Raw genomic sequence first — 23,719 nt, 5'->3', positions numbered from 1 at the left:
TAACACTTTGTAACTAGTTTTGTGTGAATCAAGTTTATTATGTATCTTTAGTCACTTCCCAAGCTTCTGACAGTTGCATCGTTAACTGGAGATCAAACTTGATTTAGGATTAAATAAATAATCGTAACAAATTTAAAAGGTATATTTTGTCTGGAAAAATCTTCTAATTGAGTGCTTGAACTGAAATATTGATGCACAGCTGCTGTTTTATGGTAAATAGCCTCACACTCATAAAGCCCTTTTCTATTCTATTTTAACACTCAAACCACTTTCTTACTATAAGCCTCATTCACTAATTCACATGCACATTTATACAAAATGCTTTTATCCTAACATTCACACGCACACACACACACACACACACACACGGTCCACAAGAGTCCAGTGGAGCTCTTTCCCAAGGATACTCTGACCTTCCAAACTGCCAGCGCTCCGATTGGTAGACAACCGTCTCTACTTCACCCTAAAATATGCCTGCATTGTCATTTCTTGCGTGCTCTGTCACCTGTGTAAGTGTTCAGACATACATTTCACAGCAGCTGCTGTTTAAGTATACAAGTAGTCTGTGAGCAGCATTGTGAGTCACTGGGTGAATTTGTGGATGAAAAAGATTCCTAATGATTAACATTTTAGTGTGTCATTACCAAAAAATACTTATTTCATTTTAGGCAGTTACTGATTCTACGGCTAAATATATTGTTAAATACCCAAGAGGACACACAAATATGCAGATGATTTGATAAAAGGACAAGGGACAACTGAGAGCATATATACACTGGAAGTAACAAGGGAAGAGGAAACAAGTGAGGAACTAAACGCAGCTAAAAACAATCAGGAAATCAGGGACAGCGGAAAAAGGAAGTGAAACACACAACAAGGAGGAAAGCAGAACCAATCAGTGAAGTCATTGTAACCACTCGGCTGATATACTTCAGTTATAGTGTAGACAAATTCATACAGTTTGTCAGCAAAAATGTTATTATTCCAGTATGAAGTTGGTTTAATTATTCGGTAGCGTAGTGCTTCTGCAGCAGTCATGGTCACCAGCATGAATGAGGAGGACACCGAGGCGATGGACACATGCAGGATCGTATCCTTCTCAAAAACTGCAAAACACGTGAAAATATGTCAACTGTCGTCGTGTGGGGAGTTCTTGGATGTCCACAGAGAGAAAATGTCTCTCATCTTTGTCTCTTGCTTTTGCTCCACAGTCTAATGCAGATATTTTTACACTTTCATTGCTGTGGCTACATTTTTCTGTGACTGTACTATGCATGTATGTTTGTAATTATGTGTAGCCCCGATGCCCCCCCCCTTTTGGACCAGACACAGACAATACGAGTGCGACAAGGAGAAAGACTGAATGTGACATAAGGACACTCACACTAAAGCCTGAGAAACACCAAAAGACGAAAGATAACCGGAGATGCTACAGGAAGAAGAGAATGGAACATATTTTATAATAGAAAACTAAACACCGACCAAAACACACAGAAACCCCCAAAAAACAAAGATAACCTACAATCCAAGGCTTGACTAATTAGCAAAAAGTGCCCCCGGGGAGGCATACTGAGAAACACAAAAAATATAAACAGCTGCTGAATTTTCAAAAGGAACCAAGAACAGAAGCCAAACAAAAATCACTTCAGAAAACTAAAGAGCTCTAAGGTTGAGTCGTTTTCAGTCAAAATATTCTATTATCGCCCACAGGTTGTGGATTACTTTTGGAGCCCCTTTTCAGACACCCCGATGTTTAAATTCAACTTTGTTTCTAACAAACAAACCAAAAAGCATCTTTACACCAAATAATATCGTCTCCTGAGCCTGAAAGCGTAGCTTTGGGCTCCATAATGCCACCTCTCCCTCAGTGCAGAAGCAGTAAATATGGACGCTCGGGCTCTCAGTGTGATCAATATTTCCTTCAGCCCCAGATTCCACACTGATTAGGCACTTTGATGTGGACTGAAGTGCTGGAGAGAGAGGCCATCCTGGGGGAGAAAATGCAAGGGAAAAGAGGCTTCATTATTTCAGACAGCTGTCAGCGGGTCATATTCAATTAGCTGTAATACGTTTGTCAGTTTGGGAAACAAAGCAGCAGCATGGAAGAAAGGGCAGGTAGACACACAGTGACAAATAAATAAATAAAGGCTCTTGTAATTTTGGGATCCTCTCCCAGTGACACCAAATCAGAGCAGGAAGCACAGCAGACGACCTGAGGAACATCGGAGCTGGAGCACATTGCAAAACCAAAAAACAGAGGTGCAATCAGCTGAAGGACAGCAAATATCTCTGACACAAACAGGCCATTTCAGCTGCACTGAAACAGCTTTTTCTGGCTCTGTTTGAGACATACAGTAACTCCTCTCTTTCCCCTCGTCATCCAAACACACAGAAAAGTTTTTCAAGATATTTTTGAGCGCTGATGTGTGAAATTTCTATCTAGTTTATTGCACGTTTGTCTCCAACATCAGTGGAAAAGCACCTGACTCCTTTTGAGAGTTAATTTCACTAAATTGGATCATTTAATAATAAATAGTTCTGTGCAAAGCGAAAGTGGATGTAATGTTTGCTAATTGGCTGTGTGATTAATGGCTATTCCAGAAAGCTCATTTAGTTTGATTATTATTGAGTTTTTAAATAGGGTTCATGTTATTTCAACAGGGTCGGGAATTTATTGAAAAGCAGCTAAACCCGGAGCAATCGAGCTATTGAAATGACATTAGCTTAATTAGCTTCTTTTCTTATTTGAATTGGCTTGTCACTGGTTGCTGACACTTTATTTACCCAGCCAACAGCTGTTTCAGCCTCAGCATGTGTAAACAAACACCTTTTTCTTCAGCTTTCTTAACTGATCCCCAGAGACTCGTGTTAAATTAAATATGTGGCTGCTGTCAAAAGGAACTTGCACACTTGCAGAGGAAACCGTTAGGAAAACGTGTGACGGGGTCTGAAGCAGTGAAAATGGTTAATGAAGAGAAGATGAAGAGAAAATAATCAAGAAATGTGTTTAAAAAAACGACAACTGCCTGCAGTATTTCTGCTGTAATTAATAAATGCTTGTTTCTAATCCACATCAAAAGAGCCTATTAGAGCTTTTGAGGCGGTGTGTGCTGAAGCAGCCATTATTCCTTGGACCTCGCGGAGCAATTAGCTCCCCACAATTTAGTTACTAACTCTTCAGTGTACCAGTGAAGTACAAAAAACACAGCATCAGTGCACTTTATCTTCTCTAGTGCTGTTGCAGGAGTCAGTGATGAGATAGATAAGATAAAAACAGTGTGAGAAGTGCAGTTAAAGAACTTTTGTTAACCTCAGCTTTATTAACTTTATTGCATTTTTGGTTTGAAATTACAGCAAAAAGAGCATCAACAGACCGCAGGAGGAACAGCTGTGAGATAAAATATTCACCCCAGGTATAACATTTAGCAGAACAAGGAAATAAGACTGGGTAAATTAATAATGGATTGCATTTATATAGCGCTTTTCGGGACCCCTCAAAGCGCTATACAATACCACTATTCATTCACTCTCACATTCATGCACTGGTGAAGGCAAGCTACAGTAAATTGAGAAGTTAATGTCTGTGCAAGCGTTAAAAACAAAGTGAGGTTCATTAATATTACTAAAGAGGATTAATTATGAGGACTGTGAGACATTTGATCACTGACTTGTAGCATATTACTTCTTTTTCACGTACAACAATGATCACACAATAAACACATGTAAAGGCCTCAATTCTGTGAAACTGCCTCAGATTTTGTTCAGCCTTAGTTTTTGCTCCATAAACCGTATAAAAGATGGGTACAGCCACCATGACATCACCATCGTTTAATAAAGCCTTCTTGGTATTTTTGGACATGATGAGCGTGTCACGAATGATTAGTCCAGTTACTGGTGAACTGAAAGGCAGAATGAATAAGAAAAACAAGTGAGGTTTAACAGACACAAGGAATCTGTATATAAGCTTTCTGAGGGAAAGGAGACACGTGAGCCTATTTCCAATGAATCCACAGAGAATTTCTACACAGACAAAAAGGGGTTGATTTAGTGCACTTTCTTGAGTTACAGGTGGAGTTTAAAATGAGGAGGGAGTCCAGTGGTTTGTTTCCTCAGGAGGTGATGGCCATCGGAGGGTGAGCAGGCAGGTGAGGAGAGGAGGGTTTTGAGAGAAACGGGATCAGGTATGGAGGTAACTGACCCACTCTTACAGCCAGCTGGGAAGCACTAGAACGAGGCACTTACTCTCGTCCAAACCAGTTGATGAGTTTGTAAACTTGCAGTTTTTTGCAAGGCTTGATTGTTTTCACTCAGAGAAAATTCCAAGTCAACGGCAAGCGAACCAAAATGTGCCACTACAAACGACGTGTGACCATTCAATCCACTAAATGGCCAGATGTGTCTGAGGAACGAGAAACAAAAGTAAACACAGGAAGAAGGTGTTCAGTTCTGGACTATAGGAGAACACTGTGAATATACGTTCATTTCACTGCTAAATTTTTTAACTCAAACTTGCAACGTACACCTGGTAGTTTGGTTGGATCGAGGCCCCAAGACCATGTCCTCCAAAGGGTCTCTGTGTGGTTGTTTTGGGTTGCACCCAAGTTACTACGTTCACACCTGCACAAACGAATGGCACCAAGGGGGAAATGAACAAGAGTTCGATTCAAACAGACTAAACACTGCAGGTATGAAAACACCTTTACACAGCGAGGAAGAGATTTCACCAAAGAGCTCAGGAAGTTTACCAAACTTTGGAGGCAGTCCTTTAGTACTGTTGCTGATGAAGCTGATGCAACGCAGGTGATCTGGCTGAAAAGCAGAAACAATGTCTGATTGGCTATCGTGGACTTGTAGACAGTTAAAACCAAAACAAACCAGACAGAGCTGAGGCGGATCTGATTGTGTGGACACCTCATTCTTATTGGCTGGTAAAAAGTGAAGATACAATGGAATTGGTAACTCTAATAGTGATGATAATTAACAACAAGAACTTGTGGTTTAATTTAATATTAGCTGAAATAGAATAGAAAAGAATAGAGAAGTCTTTGTACAATTGTGGGTGCTCCACACCAACTCTGCATGGTATAAAAACATAAATAGTAGGACAGCAAGAATAAATGACAGAGATGAGGTGTATATACAAAACAGGAGGAAGGCACAGATTAGAGAACAGGTTGCAAAGTGCTTAAAAGTAGTTCAATGGACTCGGTTTGACTACTAGCAATCAGAAACCTTCTTACAGAGTCTGAACAGAAATGAAGCAGGCTGTTTTCCCATGTAGTTGAACTTTGAGCCTTTTTGGAAACAGAGAAGATGCTTCCTACTGGAAGGTTGAAGGCATTCCACGCTGGCTTCACACAAACACACGGTGAGGCTGATTCGCTTTTACTACCAACCCTAACTGACCATTAGAAGAGCTGCACAGTCCCGGCAGATTAGATGATCTTACACAACATGTGCTCTCTGCTGCTTTAGCACAACCGCAATTGCTGCAGATCTACAAACCACTTTGCAACCCTCTTCCATTCCAACCCCTTCTGTCACGCTGTATCTGACATCACTGTCAGCCATTGCTGATGCCCGCTATGCTGCTCTATGGGTGGTATCTCACTGGTGGTTCCAGAGCTGAATTCAAGTTACTTCTTTTTAGTAGAGCAGTCCAAACTGAAACATAACACAATCATTTCACGATAAACAGCATAATTCATCAAAACCAATTCCCCAGAACGATTTACTGTATGTTAACGTTCAAATGACAGTCTCTTTTAATGGACCAGCGATCTTGAGTGTTTAATGCAGATAACTACCAGCTGCTTACACCTTCTGTTAGTGCCACTCACTCCCTAAAATGTGCAGTTGCAACAGTTTTTGGAATTTGTTCTTTTCGAATTCTCTAAACTTTTGTGGTGAAAATGTTGAGGTTAGCCCATCTTAAAAACAACCCTAGACTTAAAACTTATGATAATAATGTTTTGTTTAGTTTGTTTCTGGTAAGACTAATTTCCTCTAGCTTACCAGATTCTGATTGGAAACAGAAAGCAGTGACAGGGGAAGTGAATACGTTTTTTTATCTGAATACAACAGACTTTTTCAAGTGATGTAGTTGCAAGTGAAGCGTCAGGTCTTGAATGTGATGTGCTGGAAGCAGGAAAAAAAAATGGCGGTCCAAAGAAGGATAATCAGTGAACAGCAGAGTCAGTGTGCCCGTGCTGAATCCTGTCCATCACTGAAATCAACTACAACAGGCTTGCAAGCATCAGGGCCAGACGCTGGATCAATGGAAGAAAGCTGCCTGGTCTCTTTTTTACATCAAAAATATGAGTTAGGGGAAGAACTCTGGGAAGACAGTGGGTGCAGACAGTGGAATCAGTGGTTTTTCCTGTGTAGGATCACAGTCATCCAGGTCCTGGTAGTCTTGAGAGCTTAAAAAGAAGGCGACTGGACTTTTTTAAAGATGTTTCACCTCTCATCCAAGAAGGGGTGCCACCAGGGACTGGTGGATATAACTTAAACAATCAATTCGATATTAATTTTCAAGCAATGTACAGCCAACTAAAATATATCCTAGTGCACCACCTATTTTTTATTCCTATTTATCCCCTTTGTATATTTTATTTATATTTGTCTCTGTATTTATATATGTGTGTGTGTGTGTGTATATATATATATATAACAATTCTGTAACTGTAACTTCGGTCGTTGCTGTGCTTTTTGGAAGTCGAATTTCCCAGAGGAACCCACCCGAGGGATTAATAAAGTTCTATCTTATCTTACCTCAAGGAGTTTTAGTCAGACATACGAGGTGTGCAAAATATAAGCACAGCAATACACACTTCTCCAAAAATGTCTGTACCTGGGATATAAAGATGATGTATTCTTACAAAATACATAGTTGGTAGAATAAAAATAAGAAAAAGGTTTGAAAAAATGTAAGCTAACAGTAGGAAACTCAAGCAGAGTCTCTCATGTGGATTTGGTCATAAGTTTAAGTTCCACCACTGATGGACAAGACAAGTGTCACATGCTGTAATACCTCTCTGCACTTTGCTTTGTCATTCTTTTCCTTTTTGGAACCCTGAGTTTAATGTAATAGAGCCACGCTTCAGTCTTTTTCTCCTGCAGCAGTACCGCTCAGACCGTCAGCGTCAGCTAGACGAACTGGCATCAAACCATATCTTGAAATAATGAGGCGGGAGGCAGGGGTCAGACGCTGAGTGGATTTTTGCTAAACTAATCCTAAGAAAAAAAATACTTTATAAGTAACTTTTGAAGTTGTTTTATGGTTGTCATATAAAACTTGACTAATTTACTAGGGCCCTTAGAATTGTCATCAGTTTTCTCCTCCATACAGCCCCCCCTGCATCCAAGAGGCTTTCACCCCTTGGCTCGTGTGATGATGCACTTGATTAATAGGGAGCCACGAACCCTCTTAAAAGGCAACCCCGATAGTGTTTAAATGCCTGGGAATCTCCAGGTTTTCAAGCTTTCCTTTCAAGCTCTTAAGATCCACTGGTTATGATACTGAAATGGGTCTCTTACTTCAAATTAATTACACGTGGACCGTTGAAAAAGAAGTTGTCTGCATCATTTGTTAATGTGCAGGTTTGTTGTTGGGATTACATTTGAATTTAGACCACATTCTTACCGCCATAATCCCAAACACAGTGTTTTTGGTGCCTAAATATAACCACTGAGTGAAAACAAGGCAAAACAAAGTATAAACGGTGACAACCTTACTCCACCACTCGTCATTCTTCTAATGAGTACGTTTTAGCTCTTTAAGAGAAAACGTCTACAAGAATCTATCTGCAAAACTGCACGGTGTCCGGGGATACTTGTGCAAGCAACACTGGAACTCTTTCACCAAATAATCTGCACTGCCAGACTGCAAAAATTGTTCACTTTGAGGAAGCACAGACAAAGCAGAGAGTCAGTCTTAATTTTTCACCCCAAGATCTTAATCAGTCTGTTCCATGGAAGCCCCCACTTCATAATGTCCTGATATTAAATCTGTGTTTCTAACTCCGTCGTGCCTCGTGCTACAGAGCACCTTCAGAAGTCTGTGGAATGAGTGTTTCACCAGGTCAGACCTACACAAACTCACCCAATCAAAACATCATTATATCCATAATCACCAAATTCACCGCCTGACATTCTCTTTTGAAAGCATCACCGCTTTGAAGGTTATGTCATTGCTAACTGTTTTTTGCATACTAACAAGCATGCTGACTTTCCAGCTCTGATCATCCAGTGAGAGTGACGATCTGATGTGGATGTGTAGGATGGTGTGATTATTATCACAACCTGTCAGTGTACCCATAAATCCCACAGTGGTATCAGATGTAAACATGCTTATATATGTCCAATAGTAATTTGTGTAGATTACGGATCTGTCCAAAATCCACTTTTGATTTAATGGATTTAATCATTTGTTTTAGCTGTTTTGCTTTTGTTTTTAATCATCCAAAGTTTTAACGCCTCACTTTTTAAAGCCTGCTTTGAACATCAGAAAATGTGTGCTTGTAACATTTTTGTATATTTAAATATTTCCTGTAATTTCCCATATTTTCAATTTTCATATTTTACCTTGAATAAAGCGCTTCACTGCAGCTCAGGTGCAAAAAGTAAAGAGTTCAAAGGCCAGATTTTGGATCTGTTGAACAGATATTAAAGTTTTACATTTAGTTTTTATTTTTATTTCACCTTTTCTTTCTCTTCTTTTTATATGCGCTTCCAATTTCAGTAAGTTTCCACTGAAAGTGCATTTTCATATTGTCAAGTTTCAATCCAAGTTACACCTTGGAGCAACATAAGTGCTTTTTTAAACCGTATTTGTTCACGATTTGTAATTTCTGCAAAATTTCTTTCCAATCAGCAGTTATTTCCTGCAGTGTAGCAGCGCACATACTGACAACTATCACTGGATTTCTACAGTGATGGAGAAATCTTAAAAACCAGAGGCATCAAATGCAAGTTCGGAAGCCTCTGCTCTCCTGTCCCATCTGTTTAAGCCAATTGCTCTGCCGGCCTTCTCAGCGTGATTGGTATTCACCGGCGGTGTAGTCGGTAGCTTTTATTTCGAGTGAGTTCTGCTCTGCACCCCTGATTCAAATGACTTTCAATCTCTTTGTTCTGGGCAGCGGTCCAGGCCAGAGGGCCGGAGAGTGATGCATTGAGGTGGTTTATTAATGTGATATGCTGCACAACCAGTGCCGACGACATTCATATTTCTGCCCTGCCACCCCTGTGCCGATCTGCCAGGAGTACAAGATCACCCCAAGGTACCGCTTCTGTCAAACCACCCTGGTTCCTCCATAAAAGCCACCTAATAATCTACTGAAATGCAATAAATCACAGCAAGTCTAGGTGTCTTACCATATTTCTCACTAACTGCAAAGGAATTGAATGGCAGTGGTTTTGGTCTGCCAAACACCAGCCTGACAACAGGAAGCATTAGGGCGCCTCATATGTTTGAATGGCAGGAGGTTGTACGTGTTTGAAATACAGCCCTCTTTTTCTAATAAGGCAGATTAGAAAATTCTGCTTTCTGCAGCCGAATGGGATGTCAAACAATCCACTGCTTATCAAGTCAATTTATGGAACCAGAACAAGAAGCAGAATTCTCATTCTGCACTGGGGAGAATTTAATAAATGCAGACTCGCTGGATGCTGTTTAAGCCCCAAATATTGTGGTTGAAAATCTAGCTAATGGCATATTAGTTTTAAAAGCAGCTCTTTATCAGATACAAGTTTAGAGAGCCTGAACATCGAGCACTGGTGTTCACAATCACAAATCACAGATCTCAGAATTACATGACATCATTTGTGTTCCTGATTCAGATAAAAAGGCCACACACAAAAAACGGCTTTCAACATGGACTAGAGGGACAAATGCATCTCCAGGTCTGTTTGGGTTCTTCAAACTAACCAAATGTCTAAAGTGACAAAACTGAGACTGTATCACTGATATGACTGCATGTGCCATTACAGCAGCCCATACTGTAGCCCAACTAAAGCAGTTAATCCAGCATTGAGATGTGATTTCACTCAAAACCCAAGTTTGCCTCCACAACTGCACCAAGACCGGTTCTCATGAAAACATCAATGAAAACATTAAAATTACATTTCAGTTCAATTTTATTTGCCAAATCACAACAAAAACAACTTGTTCTACACACATTTTCTTCATATTCACATTTTCAAAACATGACTATCATGTGGAATTTCTCAAAAACAAGAAAAGGCAAAAAAGAACAGGAAATGAAATATGATTGTCAGCATTTAATGCATGCATATTGATGTATTATATTTATTATGATATCATGTTCAAAAAATTATTTATGCTCTATTTTGAATGTCGAGCTCACTTGCAGTAGAAGAATTTTCTTCCTGCGTTTATGAAAGTATGTGTGTAGGAAGGATCCCAGGAAAACAGGTTAACTCTGGAACTAATCTCGCCTTTCTAATAAAAGAAATAAGAAGGGATCAGAAAGTTTTCATAGGTTGCTTAGAAAGACCATTTTATGAATAGGTGAGCAGACCTGTTGCAAAGATGCACTCGGTGTCCTTTTTGCGAAGAAGCTGCTTGTTTGTGAAGGTTTGCCTCAGCTCTTGTGTTCGATTCGTCAGATTTTGATGCTGGATGCCCTTCATTTGTCTCTCAATGCCCTCTTCACAGATTACTTAAACTTAGGAGGTCAGACTTACTAGTATACAAAACATATTCTGTATACTGGTATACAACGTATCCCAGTGATTCCAATTGAATTTACTAAAATTCAATCGGAATCAAAAGTGGAAAATTGGTCCACAAAGGATGCGAGCCACACTTTCCTGAGTGAAAGTGCTGACTTAATCAGTCTTTCAAAGAAGCCTGTATCACACATCAGTGTTTGACCCCCTGTGAATGAAGATAGAAACGCTCTGCGACAGTTTAATGGACGCAAGAATGATGATGTTTCTCTGTAGATACAATCAAGGCATTTTCTTATCAGAATGCAAAAACGTGAACATCTTCTCGTGGGCTTCTGAGGTCGGATCAGCCTGAATATTTGTGGCCATCCAACATGAGGAGGCACAAGGAGATGGTTAGCAGCAGCGGAGGCCATTAGTGAGCTGTAGATGTTCAATTAGCAGCAAAATTTACACAGGTGGCGTTGAGCAAAGTGTCCAAGGTGGAACAAGGTCCAGGGCATCTGTCGACTCCAGCAGCTCATGCCAGGGAAGCTGCGCGTGGACATCTGTTCATCATCGAGCTCCAAATGAACAATATCCCCTTCTCACTTAACACGAACGGAAAGCACTCAGAACACTGCCGAGGCTGCTTCTAATCACTGTGACTGAATATTTCATTATCTGCCATGTATCTCTTCTCTGGCTTCACATCTTCAGTCCCGCACACACACACACACACACACACACACACACACACACACACACACACACACACACACACACACACACACACACACACACAGAGCAATGATCACCAAAATGAAAGCACCAGGCAGTGCAACCCCACAGATAGAACTGGGCTAGAGTACAGTATGTAGCCGCAAGTGTGATCCTCAGCGGGGGAAACCTAGATACACCAGTGATAACCTGTATATCAAGCTCTCAATCTGCCACCCGCTGAAGGGGGGAAATAAATAGCCTTCATCTTGGTGAAAGTGTGCTCTCCTCGTCTGCAAAGTGGTAAATCTTGCCCATTGTGAAAGTGGGACATGCTGAAGCGTGGAGGGAAAAGAGACGGCGGACAAGGGCACTGGAGCAGAACCACAAAGGATTGGGATGGGGGGTGCGGGGGTATCCGGCGCTACATTTCACTTAGACAATCTGCATTATTCAGATTCCCCCCTGGGCCATCCCGCCTGGACGACCTTCCCCTTGCGATGCCAGAGTGAGATTGCATGTTGACAAAGCAATCAATGGAAGCGGGCCAGAGTCCGCAAATGTCATTTTTGTCCTCATCTCTCTAAGTTGGTGGTTTTCTCATTGTGCCCTCATCCTGAAAGGAGCCGGTCATCCAGACCAATTCAGAAGTGTCCCATAATTATAGACTTGTCAGTAGTGATTTTCATCAACAACAGTGCATGTGATGATCCGGCAGGAATGTTAATGAGTGCTAAATTGGAGTTAATCATCCTCACCATTTCCCCATGGCCCTCTGCGTGGTTGTCAGACGTGCACTCCGGCGCTCTGCTTTTTGCGTCGGGGCCAGCAGACGATAAGATGGCACTACTTTCCCATTCTGTTCAAACCTGAGGTTTAATAAAAGAAAGTGCTTCTCCTGCAAAATCTGTTATTTTTTCGTCAAAGTTTATGTCTGCTTGCTTCAATACTCTTGACTCGCCATACAATCCCTTCACTTAATTAGGAAAGCTTTTTCTTCTACAGACAGGCCTCCCACTGGGTCACGGATTCAAAGAAATTCTTCAGCTAATGGGAGTTGCAGAGCACTTTGTTCATTTTAATGTGCCTCGGCTGGGTAATCTTTTGACACTGTGTGAAGGGGGTTCTCTAACAGAAAGGTCTGAGAATGTGAAAAGTCCACGACACAGCGTGACAATGTAACCGAAACAGTCAACCTTAAAAGTCACTCCTTTCTCCAGGACGATGTGTTACCGAAATTAATTATGTCTCTCTGAGTGTGTGTTTGCTGTTTTTCATGCTGCTGAAAGGAGCTCAGTTTTAAATGTCATGTGATTTATTGCATTGGAGATGTACAATATGGGAAGGCCTCAGGAGATGATGCAGAGGTGAGATGTAGTTTGGATTAGGAACTGCCCTCCTTGTTGCAGACAGATGGGTCTCTTCATGAATTCTCTTTTTACTTCTTGTATTGCACTGATTATTTTAACCTCAGAATCAAACTGTCAGAGTTCTCCAAGACACCCGGATCCAACTGGCTGCTAAAGACAATGAAAAACTATGGGCTGTTATGGTTTTAAAGGGGACCCTAGTCTGCTGATTTATAGATGCATTTAGCCTTGGACTCTAATAGAGTGAATTGCTTGGCCTTGGTCCCTTAAAAGAACCACTTCAGCTCAATTCACACACAGTTTAAGATAGCTTTCTTCTGATTGGATGCATATTGCAAACAAAAGGTTTGAGCGGTAGATGGTTGAGGCTTCTGTGCTCATAGGCAGAGATATGAGCCTGAGATGAACATAATAGGGATATCTACTGTTACGGATGTCATACAGAAAGAGAAGAAAATCAAGGTACCTTATCAAATGCTTCTCGTCTCCTCCACTACAAGCAATGTGTCCTGTGGCATCGGTGCCCCGAGGCAACATCCGCATCGATGTCAGCCAAAGGGAGATAATGGTGTCACAGAGGTGTAGTGAAGGTGTAGGCGACTGAGAAGCAAAAGGTGAGCTGGTTAATTAAATCTCCTGCAAATGGCAAATGTTGGAACATTAGCAGAGTCCAAAAAGAAATAGAGAGAAAAAAAACACAACCAGGGAGCAAACAGAAAATCTGACAAGAAGCAAGAGTTTGAAACTAGCACTGGAACAGCAATTCCTTAAAACAGTTATCCAAAAACTCCATAAAGACTAGACAGGAACCAGGAAACTGAACCTCAACTAGACTAATAATGAGCACATAAACCAAAACACACGAAACTGAAATGCATTACTAGAAAGACAATGAAATCTACAATCTCTGCATTATTCAACTATGTCACAGGAAATGGCAAAGCTTAAAAAAAGAAAAAAGCCTGAACAGGAACCTAAACTGACGAGCTCCACAACAACAAGGAGATCCTGGTTTGTGTCCTGTTGAGGCACTGAGGTTTATTGAGGTATAAGAAAAAGTCACAGTTTGGGTTAAAATGCAGAGCGTTTTCATTTCAAATGATGCATTCTGAGTGCTAATACCATAACCTTGTGTATCAGGGCATGCCAGATGACATCTTGCACCTAAAAAGACTACGCCTGCAGCTCTGACAAAACGGCACTCATTTACACCTCGGGGATGATAACAGGGTGGAGTGTTTATAAAAGTATGAATGCTGAGCTTCTCGCTTATATTCATGTTCATTAATCCTATATTGTAATGGTATATGCATATATGAGGAAAAATAAAGAGAACCAGAATAGGTTGGAGCAAGTTAAGTAGCTTTAGCAAAAGCAGTTTCCTCTCTAATGTTTCAATAATAAGATGGAAACCAGAACGTCAGTCATGTCTGTCAGTTCATCTGGCTGCGATTCATCACATGGCCTGGACCTTAAGCACAGTTTGGGTAAAGAGTCTTTATGATTTTCAGTTTAATTAAATTTTATTTATACAGCACCAAATCACACAGAGTAGCCTCAAGGGGCTTTATATTGTAAGGTAAAAACCCTACAATACTAGAGGAAAACCACCAACAATCATATGACCCCCTATGAGCAAGCACTTGGTGACAGTGGGAAGGAAAAACTCGCTTTTAACAGGAAGAAACAACTGGTAGAACCAGGCTCAGGGAGGGGCGGGGCCATCTGCTGCGACTGGTTGATGTGATGGCAGTGAGACAGGACAAAGACAAGCTGTGGAAGAGAGCCAGAGATTAATAATAACTAAAGATTATATGCAGAGTGGTGTATAAACACATAGTGAAAATAGATACCTAAACTCTGACCAATACTGTAGGAGTAATAGCGATTCTTGTGAATTGTCTTAATTAATAAAGTCTCAGCCAAATATTATAAGTAAAAGGCTAATGTAAGCTACTGTACATTAGTTTAAATTAGCACTTCACTCAGTCTGGGGTCTCGGCCATAGTTTTAATTTATTGCTGCTTCAGATTTCTTAAGGAAATTGAACAATGTTTAAAGAAAATATATGTGAGATGCAAGGAACTACAGTATGAACACACACACACACACACACACACACACACACACACACACACACACACACCAGACCTCAGGTAACAAGGCCCCAGGCATTCGTGACAGGGTCAAGTAGAGATTTTACCACAACCTCTACCTGTGCATGAAGCATTTCACTGCTGTCATCTCTTCCTCTGCTCCTGTCAGCTGTCAATTCCTTGTCTACCAGTGCAGCCCTCCTCAACCCCGTCAACCTCCACTTTTCATCAGAAGTACCATCCATGGCCTCCTTCCATCAAACTCTTCAAATCACATTCAGCCAGCTCCGGAGCATCTCCTCACTCCTGCTCCGACACCACCAACCTAAACTTCTAGGGAATAATCCTGTGCAGCTCATGGAATATCAACCTCCATACAATGATGACCTTCTATGACAGAGCAATAGAAGTACAGCAGGAAGTAGCATATCAGATGCTGTTCTGGTGTTACATCAGTGTTTAATCAGAATCTGAATCAGAATACTTTATTGATCCTTAGGGGAAATTATTTTTCGTTACAGTGCTCCATTATAAACAAACAGTAAAAAAGACAGACAATACACAACTAAGAATAGCACCATATATACATGCATATATATACATAAAGTCACTTATTAATAAAACGCTGAAAAGGGAAGAACATGTCCAAAAAGGGTGTAGCTATTGCAGTATACAGTGGGTTAAGTGGATGAGTTGTACAGGGAGATGGCCACAGGCAGGAATGATGTCCTGTGTCGTTCAGTGAGAGACTGAGATTACCAAAAAGCACCACTGAACGTGCTCCTGTGACTGACCAGCATGTCATGGAGTGGGTGGGAGGTGTTATCCAACATTGTCTTTATCTTGGACAACATCCGCCTCTCCGACACCACTTTGAGGGAGTCCAGCTCCATCCCCACAACATTACTGGCCTTACGGATCAGTTTATCGAGTCTGTTGTGGAGTGGACACATGGCATACAGTGGCCTGAGAGGCTGCTGCACTCCACTCATGGTGCAGTTAGACAAACTGCAGCATAGGCTTCATGGCATGAAAAATATTCATATAAATACAAGGTTGAAACTTTATTCATAATTTGAGCTGGGTTTTGAATGATTATAAGGATTTGGGGTTTGTTTCAATAGATAAATGTTAAACGAATCACTGCTTTAAGCTGTTTTCAGGCTCCACCCATCCCGTCCTCTATCCAAAGGATATACTCATTGTACCTAAAAGCTCGATAACAGAAAAAGAAATTGAGAAACAGTAAACTACAAAAGCTTGATTTATGTTGAAGTTTTTTTGCCTGAAGAATGCAAAGCTCATCCAATTGATAACAGTAATGATTCTAATTCTAGATTTATTTTAGCAGTTTTCCCCCCTAAAATCAATGAACGCTGTATAAAGGCTCTGCATTGCGCCACCATTCAATGGACCGACGGGCTTCTTGTGGCATCTTATGCACATACAAACACACACGGTTTTAGACAGTAGCTCACAGGATTTCTTTTCCATTGATTATACAAAGATGAGCTCAGTAACTGACTAATGTGGGTTGGCAGAGGAATATGCTATTGTGGAAGCAAAGGTGTTCTAGAGAATGGGACAGTAAACAATGGCCGAAGCACAAGCAGAATGACCCTCTGCCCCACCGGCACTAACAGACGCAACACTAAACAAAAGTGTAGCTTTGCACTGATGGCTCTTGATGATGATCAAGAGTGATGGTGATGATGATGCTAGTCATTTAAAGCTGTTTAAGCTACAATCAGTCATGTAGCAGTAAAATATATAGAGGATCTAACTGTCTAATGTTAATATGTTTACTGAGTAAATTTTTGGTTGACATGAGTTTCATAAGAAATTTAACTGCTGTGTGGATTAGATTAGTTTAGCCCTTTAAGCCCTACCATAGAACCAAGTCCGCCAGAGCTTATATTATGTTTTTACATGCGGTGGAGCCATTTTTGGGAGCATTTCAAGTTGCTATACATCAATACAACCATTATAACCCAAATTTCAATAATATGTCTGCATTAAGTGCATAGTAATTACATACATTGCAAAAAGTGCAATAAACTACAAAAAAATGTAAAATCATTTTTGTTTTTTTAACATATATTTCTAGTTAGAGAAATTTAAGAGGCTTATCCCTCAAAGCTGTAAATACAAAAAAGTTGCACAAAATAGTTTCCCACCACAGGAAATTTATTTTGAGTGTCTTCGTAGTTTCATTTTTGAAATACACCAATTTTTATTTACTGCAGGAAAAACGAAAATAAATATTATAATGCAAATTTGCAAAAAAAGCAGCATATGCATCAAAATAAACAGTTTCCAGCAGTGCAATATGAGTCCTAAGCATCCCAGAAACGACACCGAAAGTCATAAAGTCAAACATAACTTTTAAAAACACCAGTATAGGCTCATAAGGCCCTGATGGTAAAAAACTACATTTCTGCAAAATGACGTCACTTCCGGTTTCGGGCAGGACATGGAGGACACGCGATAGTTCACGCTGATGGTCGTAGGAAGTGTTACAAACAGCTGATCGGATCGGCAAAGCGTGTTTCTGGAAAATTATGTTTTTGTTGCTGCAAGTGCTTTTTTATGCAGTTTTTGCAAAGCTATATGTGGAAGGAAACCGTGACTGAGGACAAGCTGATGGCATAAGATGTAAGTACAACTCCTCCGGTTTTATATGCAAAAAAAATTATTGCGCTAGCTTACGTGGTTGCAGTGCTACCGGGATTTAAAACTAGTTAGGCAAAACAGAGCGTCCCTGCTCCGATCGGCTTTAAAGGGTTAATTAGCCGTTCATAGCTACTACTAACTAAGGGCTCTGAAATTAAAAATACGGGATCTTCTTGTTTCTTACTACACAGGAGGCCATTCTAAAGCGTTCTGGTAAAACGCTGACCCCTGGTGGTGAAAATTATGGTTACCCCCCAGTGGGTAATTACAAACAGAAGCTTTAAACTTTAATTAGTTGGATCTGTTGTTAATCTAAATTTTTGATACACAGAATTTTTAAAGTGGATACCTGGATGTTACCTGATTATAACTTTCACTGAAACAACCACGTAATTCTTTTGTCATCATACGTCATCATACGTCACGTGTGTTTGCTGTTAATCTGCGAAGCCGTTAAGTGCCCCGTGAAAGTGTAGAGACTCAAACAGAGTCAACTCTTTGTGCAATCATAAAGCTAAAAAATGTATTCTCTGCTCCCTTGGTTGTTCAAATTCCTTTGAAAATCCAAACTCAGCCTAATCATCAGACTTGGCCGTTGTTGCACTAATGACTCGCACAGTGTGTGTCTGACATGCCTGCACCGGATCGGCAGCAGTTGACTGCACACGGAGCCTCGATGCCAGCAGTACTGACAGCGAATTCTAAGTAGGACACCACGACTGCAAAAAATGTCTTTAAAGCTTTCTTTTTCTTTTTCTTTTGCTTCTTTTTTTTTTTTTTTTTGGTAAAGCGTCTTCTGGCTCAAAGCAAAGATGAAGTCAGGGCAAGCAATGAATCACAGTCCACAGTTTGTCCTTCACCTAATTTCTTACAGCCACTAAGGCTAAAGTAATTTAACCTGTTGAACACACACATCCTCATTTGTGTGTGTGCTGTCTTTCTCGGCTCACAACATGGAAGGCCATATTGTTTTCAGCACATCAGAAGAATAATAGAAAATAAATCAAATGCAGGTCCACAGCTTTGCAGTGGGTTTTAAAAAGCTTGTTCACCTGTTATACTGTCCAGCACTGCAGACAGAATTGCTTTTATGTGCCCAGATTTAGAGATATCTCACTCTTATAGTTTGGTCTCTATTAAAAGAAAATCAGCAGCAAAATCTCTTTTTAAAGTGTTCCTGTAACTCTTGATAAATCCCAGACCCCACTGTCAACAGTTTTCCTAGCACCAGGGGTATTTCAATCTCTTAAAGCCCCTCCACACTGTGTGATAAGGGTGATCTTACAGGTGGGCCTAATAAGATTTTGGTCGTAATCTGTGTCCGACAGATAAGATATAAATTTTGTGAAATGTCAGATTGTGTGCTGAGCACCTCTGAGTCATAACACTAATGTTCATGGACCATGTAACGCCGATATCCACATATGATTGCTTTGAGAATGCAGAAGAAAGCAGGTTCTGGTCTTTCACACTGACGCATGCATGCATGTTGATGAGGTATCTGCCGGGATGTTCTCGGTCCTGAGGTACAAAATGGCATAACTGCGGTGTTACAGCAAACGGGGAGGGGTCTCTTACTCGCAACTCATTACTAATGTGTCACGTACAGGAGGCCTCGATTTCACGTTAACATCAAACTTCAACACGCTGGTTAAATTCATTTGAAGAGTCATAACCCGACCAGGATCTCATAAACCGGACCGTTTAGTTTTTGGTGTATAAGCCAAACACAGAAACCAAAAGGACATCGTGTGGTATCTGTGTGACAGCAGTATCTATGGGAACTGTAAAACTGAATGCTGCAAGATTAGAACATAATAGAAATATACTTAGTAACTACACTCTTTCCACAGTGAGAGGAAAATGAAAGGTAAACGAGTCGATTTCCCATTTCCATCATGAAGAGAAAGTATTTAATAGGGTATATAGGGTATAGTACATTACAGCCCCATCTTGGTGAAGTTCAGGTCCACTATCAAAGACCTGGGAGTTTCAAGGTTCTGCACATGATCTTAGGATTGCACTTTTCCAAGCAAGGTGCCAGGAATCTGGTGGAGCCACTCTCCCAATTACAGCACCCAATGCTTCTGTTACCACCAAGATCCTTCAGACTTTACTTTCCTCATCTGCTCTAGTTGTTCTCTCAGCCTCTGGTACTTCTTGGATGAATTTCTCAGGTTCCTTTCTGATGTTACTGTCAGCTGGGATTGTCACGTCTATCACAGCTGCAGTCTTCTGCTCCTTGTCAACCACCATGTCCGGTTCGTTCGTCAGCAGCTGCTTGTCTGTCTTGAAGTTGAATTCCCACAGGATCTTAGCCCCGTTGTTCTCAACAACTTTTGGAGGTGTCTCCCATCAGGACTTAGGGACTTCAGATTTACTCACGGCACATATGCTCCTGTTCTTGGTCTGCCATCCAAAACAACAGACAGTGTACAACAAAGGTGAAGAAGGGTGGAGTGGTGTGGAGTCTTAGGGGTGATTTGTGACATGAAGAGTGAGAGGAAAGATTTAAAAGATGGTATTTTGGAGACAGAAGCACTTAACACAGCATAAAAAGACAGGAGGCCAATCTGGAGGTGGTAGAGTTACTAAGATTACTAAGATTACCATTGGGAGAGACCAGAAGAGACAAGATTAGAAATGAGTAGATCAGAGGGACAATTCTGGCTGAGCAGTTTCTAGATAAAGTTAGAAAGGCAAAGAATGGTTTGCACATGTGCAGAGGAGGGATGGTGGATATTCTGGACAAAGGATGTTGGAGCTGCCAGGCAAGCAGATAATCCATTGTAGCAACTCCTTAAGGGATCAGCTGAAAGAAGAATAAGACGAGATATGCTCCTTATACCCTGGCCACCCAGTATGGTCATGTTTCAAGCGCTCAGGCTTCTCAGTATACATGTCACAGCTTGCATCTTATTTCCTTCCACTACATGCTGGACTATCTAAGGGGCACCTTTGCACAGACTGCACTTTGGGTTCTGTCTCCTGCTTCTAAGGATCAAGTGCTCTGGACCCATTCCTGCTGCTCTTTTCATGGCATGGAGGAGTTTGGTCTACTGGAATATATCCTAGAAGAATACCAGTGGTAGCAGTGGGAAAGCATTTAACTGCAGTTAACTTTATCACATCCAGCAATGGATGATTTACAGTACCTTAGTTATTGGGACAAGGGCAAGGAGGGCAGTCGACCAGGTAAAACATATTAAATCATAGTGTGTTTTAGCCGCTTTATAGCTTTTCCAAGCGTTGTTATTTAATATAATGGTTGTTAGCACAGCTGAGAAGCAATCAAGAAATCTCATTCACAGAAGAGGTAATCACTGACTCGTTTTTCTTATCAACAGCTCTGAATACAATGTGATGATTGTGTCAAACGATGTAATAAAAATCCCTTTAATGATCAAACTTATGTGTTCACCATCCATTCTGCAGATATTCCCATGCATTCGGTAACATATAGCTGGGCTCAAAATGACAGACACCTCGCAAAAGAGAAAGCAGCTTTATCGTCACTTTCCACATTTGCTCTTTCTACGGCTGAAAGCTCCGTCAGTTGGCAGCTGTGCCTTTCTGCTTCAGACGTAATCATCCCTATGCAGAATTTGGGGCCTCAATCAAAGAGCTGCATGCACAACATGCACAGTCAGAGGAGCGGTATACGAGACAGATATACATGAAACACCTGGGGACAGTCATTACCGCCTCACAGCCTATCAGACTTTGAATCCAAGAAATACCCCCAGAGAAGCAAAGGCCCATTGAACCGCTGCAGATTGCAGAAAGAATAGAGACAGAAATTGATGCCTTTTTGATGGTTGCTGTTGTCAGATGTTGAAATTTTGTAAGATATGGGTTGTCCGTTTCTTTGCTGTAAAATTACCCATTTTCCAAAGTTATTTCATTCATTCTCAACAAGATTAGGATCTAAAAAGAGTCAAAGGGCCTGTGCTAAAATATCTAATTTTTAAATTTCAGTGACAACTTTCACAGTTAAAGTTTCCACATACAGGCTGTTTATGTTCACCTGCAGAGAATGAGCATAGTGCAGTTATTTTGAGTTCACAACTAGACTTGGATTCTTCATCTCAACCAACACAGGTGAAAAGATGCTTTCAAACATCAGCATCAAAGATTGTCCTGCCAGCTCTTACAACCACTCTTCACCTGTTCAGTTAAGACGTGCCTCTGAGAACGAATAGAGCATCTGAGAAAGAGGTTAAAAAGGGGGGAAGTCAGTTTTTCCACATGATGGCCGCCTGAAAGAGTGAGCATCCTGATAGAAAAGTGAGGTTAGGGTTGAGTGGAAATAAGAAGGCACTCGCTAGCCTGAAATCTGAGCCGGGAAACACAGTCTGACTTTTAATTAACATCCCCGTGCCCTCCCCATCACTCCACATTTGCATCACAGTGCTCACCTCGCCTGAGCTGGCCTCGCAGATATACTTGTTTACGAGGAGAGAAATTGAAAACCTGAGTGTGATTTACCTTTGTGGAGGACATCCTGTTGGTGACATGATTGACCTACCGTATCACCCATCGCTACAAAAACACCCCCGTGCTAAAACGAGGCCCCGGGCATGACAGATGTCATGACACACTGCAGGAGGGTTCATACGGGGGTTAAACTTACAAGGAGGACTCCAGGAGCAGAGACACATATGCTACTGGAAGTACGATAAACTCAGTCATTCCACGAGTTCACATTGAGAGCTTTAGTGCCGGGTCACCTACCAAAATGTCACTGACATTTTCTCAGAATCCCTAAGATGAGACAGCTTGCACAAAATATTTGGCAGTTTAAATCTGTGTTTATTTAATTCATGGCCTTTAAGTTCTTAACATTTAAATTCTTCTACGCTGGCCTCAAATCATTTTTATCCACTAATCAGAAATCTTATAAAATACCATCACAGTTTCCCAAATCCCCAAAGTGGTTCCCGAACTGTTTTTGTCAGATGTAAAGTCAAAAAATGTAATGTATGCATCTATGTAGCCATGATCTTTATTAAGTATCTAGATACACAGATAGATAATGCTAGGTCCTAAAACTGAAAACAGAGACTGTTAAAAGTATTATTTTTGCATATTAACAAGTTGCTCACTGAGGTTGGCCCGGACAACCTCGAAGAAACAAACTTTAGACTTTAGCAGTCTTGTTAACTGTAGCAAGACTATGTGACAGAGCTTTAATACATTTATGACATCAAGTTTGATACATCCATCCATCCATCCATCTTCATCCGCTTTGTCCGGGGCCGGGTCGCGGGGGCAGCAGCCTAAGCAAAGAGGCCCAGACCTCCCTCTCCTCAGCCACCTCCTCCAGCTTATCCGGGGGAACACCAAGGCGTTCCCAGGCCAGCCGAGAGATATAATCTCTCCAGCGTGTCCTGGGTCTGCCCCGGGGCCTCCTCCCAGTGGGACATGCCTGGAACACCTCACCCAGGAGGCGCCCAGGAGGCATCCTTGTCAGATGCCCGAACCACCTCAGCTGGCTCCTTTCGATGTGGAGCAGCAGCTGCTCTACTCTGAGCCCCTCCCGGATGGCCGAACTTCTCACCCTATCTCTAAGGGAGAGGCCAGCCACCCTTCGGAGGAAGCTCATTTCTGCCGCTTGTATCCGCGATCTCTTTCTTTCGGTCACTACCCACAGCTCGTGGCCATAGGTGAGGGTTTGATACATGCATACTAATATATATTTATATACACCAATGTGCCAACAGCTATTTCTTCCTATGCTGCATCCTCTGTTTACCTCTGTGTGTTGATCAGCTCTTCATGTCATACGGTTAGACCTTTACAATAATTTTGAAATTCATCCCAAATCTTTTAGATATTTTGAAACTACAATGAGTAAAGTTGCTAAATCCTTGAAAATATATCACTTTAATATCTCAAAGTGACAAATTAAATCGCTTTACATTTTTCAGTAATGCATAATATAGTGTGTTACTGTGCATTACAGTTACAAATATTGTAGTTGCCTGCGTTACAAAGGGTCTTCAGTTGTCTGAGCACAGGGTAGACAGATATGGACATTGCTTTTAATTTTATTGCACAAAAGAACAAGAGGGCAATTGTAAAGTGTGAACTGCATCCAAGTCAGAAACAACTGCAATACACAGAACTTTAGCTCTTTGCAAACATCTGCACAGACAGCATGCTAACACGAAGCTAGCCAAGAACCCT

Source organism: Rhamphochromis longiceps, linkage group LG4 (genome assembly GCF_057381845.1).
Source record: "Rhamphochromis longiceps isolate RC_006_pf linkage group LG4, R_longiceps_female_GT1.1, whole genome shotgun sequence".
Classification (NCBI taxonomy): domain Eukaryota; kingdom Metazoa; phylum Chordata; class Actinopteri; order Cichliformes; family Cichlidae; genus Rhamphochromis; species Rhamphochromis longiceps.
This window is presented reverse-complemented; position numbering follows the sequence as displayed.